This window comes from Centruroides sculpturatus, unplaced genomic scaffold (genome assembly GCF_000671375.1).
Source record: "Centruroides sculpturatus isolate CEXI.00-Female unplaced genomic scaffold, Cexi_2.0 scaffold403, whole genome shotgun sequence".
NCBI classification, from domain to species: Eukaryota; Metazoa; Arthropoda; class Arachnida; order Scorpiones; family Buthidae; genus Centruroides; species Centruroides sculpturatus.
Window position 1 is genome coordinate 540,040 of NW_019384751.1, and position 14,797 is coordinate 554,836.

The 14,797-nt window shown below is 29.2% G+C and overlaps 1 pseudogene; it reads right to left on the minus strand.

Moving 5' to 3' along the window:
* Positions 1-1,380: 1,380 nt before the first annotated feature.
* Positions 1,381-14,797, minus strand: part of LOC111628580 — a 34,749-nt pseudogene continuing 21,332 nt past the window's right edge.

Sequence of the window (14,797 nt, forward strand, 5' to 3'; positions counted from 1 at the left end):
TTGATTAGGTTTGATCAATCTTGATTTTCATTAGATAACTTTGAAAATTCTATAAGGTCGTTGCAAATGAAATGGCCGACTTTTACTTTTGACTGAATTGTCTCCACCAACGTTAATATACTTTTCCCAATGCTACAGAAATGCATTAATGCCAATTTGATATAAATCACAACAATGAAAAGCCAAAAAGTCATTAAAGATATTTTGGTACTTTTCCGTTAAATTAACTGGGAGCCAGTCATTTTTACTGCTATTTTTAGCGAAATCGATATTTCGTAATTCACACGTTTAATATTTTACAATGTTATACACATTTTATAATGTTTAATACACATGTTTGTACACGTTTATACATCATTATTTATATACATGTTTATAAGTTTATCTGTAAAAAATGTGAAATTAAACATCGTTTTTTCTAAAACTGGATTGAAAATTAAATGGCGCCCAGTTAACGAAAAAGTACTGATATTTTTTATTGCGTCCTCTTCCTCGAAGACTTTCCTTGCTAAAACAAACAATCCAAATGTATTACAAAAATGATAGTCTGTTGGTAACAAGTCTGGAGAATAAGGTGGATGGGGAAGAATTTCAATTGAATACTTTCATTTTTGTGACGAATAATTAAAGAACTGCAACCTCCAAATTATGCTCATCTCTCTCACTGAGTTCGTGGGGTATCCATTTGTCGAGCTTCTTGACTTTCCCTAACATGTTTATATGTCGAGAAATGGTTGAATAATGTCCAGTATGTTCCTTTTCGCGATTTCCGTCATGTGAATTCTGATTCGATAATCATCTTCAATTCTGATTTTTAAGATTTGTATTCCCGGAATGAAATATTTTGAACCAATGCCTGTTGGCCTGCTCACTCACAGAACCTTCACCAAAAGTTTTATTGGTATTTCGGGTTGCTTCGGCTGAATTATGTCCCTGCTTATACTCCTAAAAGAAAATTATTCGATTTCCTTTTTTTCCCATGCCGTAGGAAAAAGTACTCTTTAAACATGTGTAACTCACAATATAAATTAAATTACATTTTCAATTCACATATTATGTGCGCTCTTCCAATTGCAAACACAGCACTGTTTACATGGAAAAAAAGTTGAACTACATGGATGGAAAGTTTAAAATTTAAAAAAACGGCCATTTCATTTGCAACGACCCAATAGAAGAAAAGATCGATTCGGAACGGATTTGAACTTCTGTTCCTGTCGACTTCGTATATTAACAAGAAAAATAATCTAGTATTTTACGTTTGACTAACGATTTAAGGAAAATTTGTGGTTAAATATATTTCCTATCGTTCAATTATCAATATTTAAACTTAAAATTCCGTAAAATGTATATTATTCGACATATTAAAAAAATTATTTGTATTTTAACCAATTAACGTACTGTACGTAGAATTCAGATACTTTATGTGAATTTTCCAATAGAAAATTCTTCCAATCAAATCATTACTGATGCTTATGAAAGCAATTGGTCTGTCATTGTTTCTTAACTGTTTTCAGGAAATCAAAATAATTTCCACCCAAATTCACTTACTTGTAATTAATAAATAAAAAAAGAGAACGAGAACTTAATTGACTCCTAATAATAATATTTTATTACGTTCGTAATAAATTACTTCATCGAATAAAACTAAAATTAATATTTGCTTACGATATAAAAAATAATATTCTTTAAATGAAGCTACGATGATTTGGATAATAACTTTATTAGTGATACGAAAAGAACGTTTATGATCCGTGAATACAAATCAAATATTTGTATGAATATAGGATAAAATTAATCAATTTTGTTGACATTGAATTTCATCTATCCGAATCCGAAGAATAATCGCGACGTTTATTATGCCTGCTGATCTTTTTTTTGTGACTGGAACTACTGTGACTTGTTTTTGACTTCTTTCTGTGATGGTGGTCATCACTACGTTTTTCATCACTTCGATGTCTCTCTTTCCTTCGATAACTTTCGTCTTCCGAAGAAGTTGGACGTCTATGTCTATATTTAGAATCTTTGTGAAAATGCTTTGGTTTTTTTCTAGAATGTCTATCACGGTCGCTGTCGCTATCGTCACGACGAGATCGACTTTTACGTTTAGAATGATTTTTTCGTTCGTCCTTCCTTCTTTGGTTATATTCCTCTTCTGAACTCTCAGATGAGCTACTGTTGCTATCACTACTGCTGCTGTTTTTCGTATCTTGTTTCAATTTTGATATTGCTTCTTTGGCACGTTTTAATTCCAACGATTGTTTATCCTCTTTTTCTTCGGAATTTTCTGTTAATCCTTCTTTTGATTCTTTTTTCGAATCGATGCTGGGAATTTGTTCTTCTCCGGTAGTTTGATTTAAAAAGTGTCTGTAAAATCCACTTAAATCCTGCTGTTTCGTTACATCCATCCTCTCTGAAATAAAATATTCAAATAAATTTCATAAAATTTATAGCTTTAAAATTATAAAATAAACAGATTTATATTCAGAGTCACTTTTGTGTAAATTAATCTCATAACATCCAAAATAATTTTATTTACTGAAATTTCTGATTTGGTGATTATCAATTGAACACATAATATCTATCTTAATTTATAGTAAACATAATTTAAAATAGAGTAATAAGAGATTCATTCAACTCTACAATTGAATAACTAAATAGTTAATCTAGTTTAAAATTCTATGACACTATAAAATGGACAGAGAAGTTTACAATGAAGCATATTAGGCATTTTATACAATATATAAAAAATTATTCCAACTAAATGTAGTGATTTTATTAGAAAGATGCACTTTCAGTTTATCCATCTCTCAGAAATATAAGATAAAAGTATAAAACAATATATGAAAGTTATTGCCAGTTCATCTCAAGTTTATATCAGTTTTAATACTTTAGTAGTAAACAGTGTTAATAAAAAGGTTAACTTTGTATTTTATTCACAGTATTTACTATTTAATGATTTCTTCTATTTAAATCCCTTCCGTGTACATCTATAAAATGTATCTTTCAAATTTTAACAGATTTAATTGTAACATTTTATTGCAAAAATCGGCATATGGACAACAAAAACTCATTATGTGTTACATAATACCTGCTTATAATAATCATAAGAGAACAGATCATGATCTAACAATTTCACTAAATAAATAATTTAACATTCAAAATTAATATATCCTTAAAGTAATCATAGCAAACAATTTTTAATCCTGTTAATGACAAAAATATAAATTTCAATCAGTTATATAGACTGAAGCAGTTCAAAAATGAAGAACTAGCATGCATATCAAAATATATACCAATTTTTTAAAACACCACATTTTTACCACAATGCTATTCCTTACTATGTGTAGTACTTTCTGAAGTAGCAAACAGATAAAATAATACACAGAGCTATTAACACCAGAGATACATTGTTATTCTAGGCAACATCACCTTTGTACAAAAAACAAGTTATATCCAAATAACCAACAGAAATACTCTATACACTGTTCTTACTAAATGAAGAATAGCAATGTGAGGAAGTGTTCCATCTTGTATAAAAATAATCAAATGAATATGCCACTGTGCTCAAATGCAGAAAAACAAAACTATTCAGCACCTCTCAATATCTCCAGGAAGTAATACAATAAAGTTTAACAGTTGTCAAAAAAACAAATAAATAGAATCTCTAGAAAATGCAGAAATGAATATTTCACTATTTAATTTAAGTGAAAATTGCCTTTCCATAAGTCTTTCAAATCATTATTATCCAGCTCCATTCGACAAAGAATGTCAAACCAAATGCCAATTGGGCTTCTGCATCACCAGAGAAGTAGATAAGTAGCGAGTGTAACTCATCTTTTGTGAAGATTAAACAAAATGCAATAATTTATGCAGTATTTTCCACACAGTTGTGGAGAGCAGAGCTCTGCAACCAATGTGCTGTGGCACAATGCCTCCTAGAGGAGGAAAAGTGCAGAGTTTATGGAAGGCACATAAACATGTTTTATTACTATTGATGTTTGTGAAAGAAGGAATTCTAACAAGCTTCAAACTTTTACACTTTTGCAACCATATTTCATAGAATATGTATATCCATTTACTAACAAACTTGTCTTTAAACAGTGAGAGTCATATTTCACATAATCTGTGCATGTGTAAATTTGGCAAGTCACGTGTCACAATTTCTATCCCAATTTTTGTGAAGCAACAATAGGCGATGTATCTGTAACATGCACATACAATGAGTGTTGAGATCCAGAACATGTGTTTTCACAGCAGTACTGTATGACACTTTGTCCAGAGTTTTCAGATTGGTAAGAAATAAAATTGAAATAAGGAATAAGATTGATTATAACCTAAGTTCAAATATTATCACAAGTAAACATTAGTGCTTCTTAAACTTTTTAATGTTAAGGAAAATGATGACTTTTCATAAGAAACAGATTTTATTATCACATTGTGATGCTTTTGTTATTGTTCTTGTATTGTATTTAATGCATTAAAAATTACAAAAAATACAGAAAAATAGAAAAAGTGAGTGCAATAGTAACAAAACAAAGTAACAACATGAAAGGAAAACTCAGCAAAATAGCAGTAAAAGTTGTTTTTTTTTTTTTTTTATTCTGTTTGGGTTTAATACATTTTTAAAATTTCTGTATATACTGTAATACAGTAGCCACTAGTTATATCGTGGATTTGGATATATCGCACTTTTTTGGTCCTCCAAATTTTAAAAGGACTCTCATCAATAAATTTTAAATTACCAAATGCCATTAAATTTCTATTTGCAACAAAATACATTAGTTTATTTCTACCATTGTCCTCGAAACTACCACTGAAGGTGAAACAATAAATTTGTCAAGATCTAAAAATGCAAAACAGATGAACATATCGTTATTTGTTTCCTTTTCATATTAAATATTGTTTATTTATTAGTTTTAAGTACTGTTGCCTCATTTACAAGTTTCTGTGAATTCAAAATTTCACACCTTTATGTGAATTGACGGTATTGCCTCAATTCACATAAAGGTGTGAAATTTTGAATTCACTGCATAATGTGTAAGGAAAAAATTTCTTTAATTATGAAAGGAAAGTTTTTATACAGTAGCAACTTTATTTTGCTTTTTACAGAATTTTTACTCTTTGTAATTTTATAAATTTTGATGGTTCTATTGTATAGTCCATATTTATTTTTTAAAATTTTCAATTATAGCATTTATAAATTTGTGCAGCAGATCGTTTGGCTTTAAAATTATTTTTGATTGGTCTCACATCTTAATTAAAAACGTGGAAATGACCAAAAAAGTGACAATATGAGCTGAAAGGTATGAAAAGTGACTCCAAGGCCTATGAGTTTCAACTGCTAAATACTGTATATTTGCAGATGGCTTCAGAGATATTTTTATTATATACATAGAAAAATCATAATATCCAGTATGCTTCTAAGAAAATGAAACTTACTTCTATCTATATAATAATATATATGTTACTGGCCAAACTAGTTTGTCCTAGGCTAAATGAGTTTATTCTGGATTGGTGATGATAAAAATTACTTAATAAAAAAATATACAAACTTGCTGGGGTGTTTGTATCNTTTTCTGTTAATCCTTCTATTGATTCTTTTTTCGAATCGATGCTGGGAATTTGTTCTTCTCCGGTAGTTTGATTTAAAAAGTGTCTGTAAAATCCACTTAAATCCTGCTGTTTCGTTACATCCATCCTCTCTTCTAATTCTTTTGTCTACGTTCTCGTTCTTCTTCTTCTTGCTTTTCTAACAATTTTTTCTTATATGAAGACGTAACAAAAGCCTCCTTATCTTCAAATTCATTGCCTTCTTTTTCTCTTTCTTTCTGAATTTGTCTCTCTATTCTTCTTTCATATTCTTTTTTCCTTAATTCAGCAGCTTTCATTAGTGATCCTATATATTTAGGCTATTAAAATATAAAAACACATTATAAGAAATACCTCCAATTCAATTAATAATTTATTTTATTATAATGATTTAAATATTGTTCAAACTTCATTTTTCTATAATTTATTATAAATATAGAAAAATAAAATTTGAAAATAAAAAGTTTTAAAAGCATATTTACTATATTACTATAAAAAATTTTTATTTTAAATAAAAAAATAATAATGATTATTTCACTTAATTTATAACAAAATAAGCAATACAAAACATATACAAATGAAAGAATTTATTTAGTTGTTGGAATTTTCTATATTCATTAATTATACTGAGGAACAAAATGAAACTCAATGTCTATTAAAAGAAATCGTAAAATTATTCTTATAAAAACTTTTCTGATGATTTCAAATCTACTTTCCATTTCTATTTATTGGGCTCAGTTTTTAAGTAATAATCATTTCTTTCTGTCAGAAAAAATCATTTGTGATGAAAACATGATTAGTAGTAATGATTATATATTCACTAAAATGTATGCCTTGTAGATTTCCTGCTGCATTTAACTGTAAGAACATCTGTCTGCAGGATCCAGCAGTAGTCATCTAGTAGTCTTAGACTCCATTTACCTAGGTAATAGCTTATACCTGAACAGCAGATAGTCTATAACTCCTGATGGAATCTTTCACTGTGTTCATCACTTACAACAACCTAAGTTCCTGTGAAAGAAATCCAGATGCGAGTCCAAGCAATGAATTTTGAGACACATGCAACATCCTAGTTGTCTGTAGTTCCTTAACAAGCACTTTATAGTTATCTGCCCTATGATTACCAAGAAAATTGTTCATAATTTCTTAAGGAAACTGCCCATACAGCTGCCTCTGATTCATTCAAGCTTTTTTGAATGCAGAATCTTTCATTAGCTCCTGTATTTGCAGACCAAAAAATATGCCCTATCTGTTCTTAACATCACTAACTGTAGGGAACTTATTCTTCAAGTACCTTTGCCCATTACTCTATGGCTTTCACAAACAGTTTCATCAAACCAAGTTTTATGAGTAGAGAGGTGTAAAATAGATTTTTCTCCAGGAAACTACTGGCTTGTTTATTAAGTTCTTCTCTCTAACAGTAAGCCAGTCTTTCTTTAGTCATTGTTGTTTGATGAATTGCAGTTTACAATCTCTGCTGGTCCACAGACACAAAAAAGCAGCAGAACTTTCAGAAGCCTAGCTGTAGTCCCAAAAATAGAGCTAACACTTTTAAATCACCACAAATATGCCATCTGTGGAGATAACATTGCATGCTACTCAGGACAAGCTTCATGCTTTCATATGATTCTGTGATGTGCTAAGCAATAGAATTGATGGATACATGTTCCTATTATGCAGCAGGGATGCCTTTATACTTTTCTTTGAAGAATTTACGAAAAGTCACCACTCTCTTGATTTTACTGAATACTAAAAGCCTTCATGACAGTGTCAGTATCATAGCAGGATATTAGAGAATTGGCCAGGAAGAAGCTTCAAATTCATGTTACCTTTCATTTAAAAAAAAAAAAACACAATAAAAAAACATTTTTGTATCTTTGCTTAACAAATTCGATTTTTTTTCAATCTGGAACCCAAAAATTCAGCAAATATTTTTGGATAAATAAGGATCATATACAAGATCATTTAATTCTGACTGGTTAATTAGAACAGGGTCAAGTAACAAAAAATTAGGTCCTTTTCTTCACTAGTTGATAGCATGCTTTATCTAAAGGAATAAGATGCTAATAAAGCATCTTATGTTTTCATTCCAACAGGAACAGTGAGCTCTGGACCGTATAGCACTGGCCTTATAGTTGATGGAATGTTTGGATATACAGATAAAAGAATCCTAAAAGTAAAAGCCATTATGAAGTTTTATAACTAAGATATTACATGCATTTTTGAAGTGTTTCCATGTTATTTAAATAACAATTCTGATTAATCAAAGTGATTTATTGCATAATTACAGATGAAGGGTTTTAATCTGTTACAAATAAGTGAAGTAGAAAAATTGAAATTTGTAATCAGCACATCTGAATTATCAGGAAACACTCATAATTGTTATTTAATAAAATCACTGTTGACAAATGTAATAAAATCACTGTTGACAAATATCAAAAGTGCACTTTTGATATTTAATCAAAGAAGAACTGGAATTATATCTTTAACAGTTTCTCAAAGTATAAGGTGTAAGCAATTCTTGTAAAAATAGTATCAGTTCAAGGAAAAGCTAAGAAAATATAACATAGCAAAAAAGTAATACATTTTTTAAAAATTTTTTAATATATTTTTTAACTTATCTTATTTAAATAATAATCTGATTACATGCTAATCATAAATTTGGTAAAATGCTAGTTGTCACAGAAATTTCTGCACATATTCAATCTATGAGAACTTCAAGACAAAAGACTCAGTCAACTTTCTGTTTTCATCTTTTTTCCCCTGCATTTAGTTATGCATTCATATTATAAAAGGAAAGTTGAAGGTCTTTAGACAAGAATTTATAGCTCTGGGTTCTCTCTTTCCAAATTGAAAAATAAACTGGTTAGAACTAGGTTGGTTGGTTGTGGTTTTTTGGTTAGAACTAAGTTGAGAAGATGATACCATTCTTCTAAACTTATCTAAAAAGCTAAAATTTCTGAAAACTTATCTACATAGAATCAGACTTTATGATAACTCTAAAATCTAATAATTATTCCCTAAATAAAATAACTTGGAAACAATGTTTTAATGGAGGAAAAAGTCGATTAAAAGTGAATTAGCAAATTTAGAGAGACAGAAAGCTACTTTTGCTGCACAATATAAATGGTCTAAGATCGAAACTCTTAGAAGGCAAGATCAAGTTGTTTTAGATACTTGGAACAGTTTGCCTGATATTTATATTCAATTAAAAACTTGTGCATTTGGACTTTTATTGATTTTTGGAACATATTTTTGTGAACAGACATTTTCGAACATGAATTTTATTAAAAATACACCAAAAAAAAAATCAGCTAAACAGTGCAAGTCTGCCGTCTTGTTTGAAAATGAAAGTAATGTCAGATTTACCGAATTTTGACAAACTTTCTCGAGAAATTCAGCAACAAAAATCTCATTAGAGACTATATAATGTTCTTATTTTTTTAAATTAAGTTTTCTATTTTAACTTTTTTTAATTTGTACAAGCTAAATATATTATAAAATATTTGAAATTCCAGCATCTTTAAACAAAGCACAAATAAACCCATTTTAACAAAAAAAAACCATGTTTTAGGCTCAATTTTCAAAAATGTACATTTCATAATTCAAGTTGCTGACTTGCGGCTCTAAGTATTATTTTGGTAAATATAATCCTTAAAATGGCTCTTTATGAAAAAATGGCTGCTGTCCCATGCTAGAACAAATTTTCAGTTAACAACAAATATTTTTATTTTAACTAATTTTGTCATCCATAAAAAATTTTTATACTAAAAATGAGTAATTAATTTAAAAATAAAATGAAACCCTAGAAGACAAAATTGTACTTGATCTCTCTCTCTATATCATTTTTTTTTTTACTTGATGCTTGCAAAACCCAATCATCTTTTGCAACAATTCCAAGTCGACAAAGTGTTTCAACAATACACACATCTGTGACATATTAAAATCTTTTGCAAGTTTACAAGTTGTTATTTATTGATTTTTAACAATTTCTTCCTTATAAGGTTTTGAGCACTCTTCCAATACTTATCATTTACAGAAACATCCCAGAAGCTGAAACTTTATATACAACTAGTTTATGCTTATACAACTTCCAGCATATTCAGTATTCAATCAAACATTTTGGCTTTGTTCAGAAGCCCTCTTCAGGTAAAATAACAAGTTATAGTTCTACTGAGCTTCCATTTGTCTAAGTTAACTATAACTCTTGTTATTTCATCTTAAGAGGACCTCTGAACAAAGCTTAAAACATTTGTGATTGAATACTCAATATGTATTGTAAGCATAAACTAGTTAGTGTATCCTTTAGTTCAAAATTTCCAGAACAGAACTTTTTAAACTATATTTGACATGCATCTTTAAGTGCATCTTCCACATACATATTACGAATATTTTTTTATAGCTTGTACAATGTTATATCTTTACCAAAATTCAAAAAGCATATGCCAGATATGCTATTTTATCTGCAAATATTTCAATATTTGATTTTACTCTGAGAAAAGATGAAGTAAAAAGTTCAAAATATGCTTCAAAACAAAGATTACAATCTCACAATTGTTATATTTAAATCTCACAATTGTTATATTTAAATCACACATCTGTATTAAGTAATCCAGCTGTTAAAAGTACACAAAAACTTTCTGTTCTATTCAATAAAATTAATGGGTCTATTTTGTCACTCTATATTGCTTATGGGTACTCTTTTTAAGTTAATTTTTTCAAAGTAAATTTTTTAAATTTCTTTGAAAAAATTTTTAAACTTTTGACTTTTTTAACTTTTTAAAGTTAATATTAAGTTCAATGATATACTCAAAATTATAAGATATATTATGATAAATTTTTTGAATCTGACATTTGATTTAAAATATTAATTTAGTTTTATTTCTATAATTTAATTCAAAATAATTTTATTGTATACTTAATGTGATATATTCTAATATATTTTACTAAATAATACTTCATTTAAAGCTGCTGTGATTCTTCATATTATTGGCTTGATTGAAAAAACATACAAAGTTTCTTAACTATACTATTTTCTATCATTGTCCTTCTTCCATGATTATCACCACTCAACAAGTGCTAAACCTATAAGTAACATTTCTAATTTCTTATTGTCCAAAGGAACAAAAGACAGACAAAGTGTGACAACTTTTCCATACTCTCCATACCAGATACTAGTAATGACATCAGACTTCATCCTTAGCAGCAAAATGCTCTATGACATTTCATGAATTGTATCTAAAACAAGTCATTAAACTGTTATTTTTACAAGTATCAATGCTTTACAAACTTTTAAATAATTTGCTTATATGTTGCAGAAAAGACTCTGTAAAGAAAGGTTCACTCTACTAAATTTAATTGTATTTAAAATGCACATATAAAAGGCTACATATTTTTTGTGATTTAGGTTTTATAATTTTTTAATACATTCCAGGTGACATACAAGATCCTGTCATTTCTAGTTATGAGGAGATTGACTCCGTACATAGAGAGAATCATGGGTGAATATCAAACTTGTTTCTGAAAAAAAGAGCCACAACCGACAAAATCTTCACATTAAGACTGGTTCTTGAGAAGAACTGGGAATACAATGTCAACACACACCTTTTGTTTATTGATTTTCAAAAGGCATACAACAATATTCACAAACAATCAGCATGGAAGGCCATGAAGGAGTTTGAGATACTAGACAAACTCTCCAGAATTGTGGAAATTTGCATGAATGAAGTGTGGTATACTGTAAAAACCAGGGCCACAAAGTCAGTCAGCTTCCAGAGCAAAACAGGACTGAAACAGGGAGATGCCATCGCCTCTTCTATTTAACATTGCTTTAGAAAAAGTTGTCAGAATAGCCAAGTGATAGACAATAAAAGGAAAAATGACTCAAGAATTTGCTGCAATCACACAGTTTGAGTGATTGCAGCAATGTGTTTTTGCATGTTTCTTTCTTGATTAAATATTAAACACCATTTTCTCACACTTGATTTGTTCATAATGTGATCATTATACACTTCTTTGTTTTTCTTTTTCTATAAAATTTCTATAAAATGAACTTCTATAAAATTTCTATAAAATGAACTTTCATCACATTTAGAAAATGAATAGCACTTTGCATTTAGTCAGGTTTTTGATTTTGAGGATGATGTCTGTCCTCCTTTAATCTCAAGAACAGAGTTAATTAGATGAAAGCCAAGAGCAGATATGGAAAGCTTGGACACAAGACCCCAATTAAGTATATGCAAACTTCTGATACAAGTTGGAAGTCATGTTATTTCAATTCAAAAATTTTCCCCTGAAAGCAGTTAGATAGATGATTGACAGAACTGTATTGGTAACAGCAAAAGTATGCTGTACAGGGGCAAGACACTACTAATTTGTGGTAGAAAGCATATATTTTTAATTAAATAAATTAAAAATTGCAGCCTGGCATTGTGACAATGTCACAATAAATATTTGCTTGCTATGCTATAAAAAGAATTCATATAATATAATAAATATTGTCTAAAATTAGATTATCACGCAAATATAAATTTACTTTGTATGAAAATTTGAACTTGAGAAAAGACTTTTATATTCCACTAATAAAAGTCTTTTCTCAATGTGATTGAGATTACTTGAGTACCATTACAGTTTGATAAACCTCATATCTCTATCTGGTTAATTGAGACAATTATTAAATTAATGTTTTAGAGGCAAGAAGCTTACAACTATTCAAGGAACTGATACTTTATCTTTTTTACTTTTTACCATGTCTTTCTAGTGTTGTAATTGGGTTTGCTCCAACATAAGTTGACAAAATGTTAACTACCATATTGTCCTTCCATATAGTTGCTGATAGCTCTACACCTGCTATTTTTCTTTCTTCAAATATTCCACAACCACCTGTTTCATCAATGCATTTTTATCTGGCAGTTTACAATTAGGTAACCAGTTTTGCAACCTAAGCAATGTATTCCTTTCTCCACCAAATATGTGATTAATGGAATAGGTGTGTAAAAATTGTCAAAATAGATGATACGGTTAATGCTTCAAGGAATTATTCGGCAAAGGTGTGTTACCATATTACCTGTAGTGCCTAAATCAATTTTATTTCCTAAGAAATGAATGTTTATCAGAATAAATTTTAAATTTATAAGCAAAACCTTTAAATTATTCATATTATGGACAATACGAATAATTTAAATCTCCAATTTATGTGACTTATTTGGCAAGTATCGTTTTGTAAAGTGACACACTTTTGTAGCACATATTTGCTTGTGGATAGATAATCTCTGGTTTAGAATAACCTGTTTGTTAAGTTATGGCAATGCAACACTTGGGCTATCTGCCTAGGGGAATGCCTTCCGGGAGGTCTTTTAAGGAAAACTGGCCACTATTTAGGTGTTACATATATGGAGGAAACACAGAAAACTCCACGTGACAAGTCCATCCGAGTGAGGCACGAACCCACGACTGCTCAGCCACTGGTTGGCAATTTAGAGTAATCAATGAAAACCAATTATTCAAATGTTCTATTAGAGGCTATATTTTATGAAAATGGTCATAGTTTGGATCGTCTTCTGAAGATGGATGTTTTTTCCATTATTATTTAAATGTAAAACTTCTTTAATTTTTTCAAACTGATTTAAAGGCATTGTGTTTGTAATATGTTGAAATCCATATTTTCTTCACCAGTATCATCTTATATTAGAATAATAGTATACTGACATAAATATAATAATACCAATAAAATTTTCAATTTCTAATGCACTAATATTTATCGGACAATTTATATTTTTTTGCAATGAGTATAGGTTTGTTTCAGAAACAATTTTTTTCACCAATTTTTCTGTAAAGAAATATGAAAACAATCTGTATTGTGTTTCCAGAGCTAAAGTTTCAGAACCTTTGAATGCAGTTTGAGATTCATTTAGTATCAAAGATTTTTTCCACCCAAATTAAGTTACATCATTCTAATTTCTTTTTTCAGCTTGATATATGTGATACTTAAGTTCCATTACATACAAAACATTACTCAAAATATCAGTCACACTGCCACTCCCAGAATTACAATCTGCAACATTATTAATATTTCTTTTGGCATTACTTCAGGCTCATCTAAACCTGCTAATGTATTTGCACTAAATTCATCATTGCTTGAATCTGAACATCACGTGCAACTTTAGAAATATAACCATCAGTTAACACTTCTTCAAAATATGCCTCAAGATCTTTATCTAGTATTAGATGATTCATTTTATACTACCGTATATACTCGAGTAACAGTCGATCACATGTAAAAGATGCCTCCGCAATTTTGGCCAAAAATCTGGAGTTTTTAATAAACCCTGTATAAAAGTCAACCCTGATATTTCGAACAACAGGTCAACATTTGCCAAAATTTTTTCATTAAAAACAAATGTGAAAATTAAATATCAAAATTCATATAATTCCAGTTTCATATTTTTAAAAGAATTATTACAGAAAATGGACTGCTTTTTTCTGCCACTTTCATTATCACATCTGAAATATGGAAGTTGATTAGAATTTAAATCTACTTTTAAAGTCATAGTTTGATCCTCTTGGCATGATAAATTTCTTCCTAGCTAGAAGAATACCTTGTGTTACTAAAATACAAATAGCTACATCTTTACTTGTAAAGAAATCACTTGATTATTTTATTTTCATGTGAATACAAATTTTAAAATTTTGCTTTCCCATAGAAAACAGACCCCAACTTAGAGGGCCTGTTTTCTATAGAAACATCAAATTGGTAATATTACTATAATTCATTGTGTTTTCATTTTTAGTTGTTTAGACGTCAGTTGGGCTTCTGCTAATGATTCAGTACTTTGGATTCTAGCTTGAATTTCAGCCCTCAAAAGTACTACAGTCAACCCCATAAATTTGATCTTAAAAAAAGAGTCTAAAAAATTTGAATTTTACATCAGTATTCATGGTAATCTTCAATTTTCATAAAAATAATATACAGTAGAGCCTCAATTATTCGACCCCCGATTAACCGACCATCCTAGTCAGCAAATTTGAAATGTCCGCTAGTGATGTGGCACTACAATATTTGGCTATGTCTTGGCTACTTTAATATTATTTTTACGTGTTTTAGCTGGCAACACTCATTCGACCATGAAAGGGAGCCAGTATTTAAACAAGGCTTAATTTTCTAATTTTTAACGATACAATAGCGACGATTATTATTTTAAAAAATTTT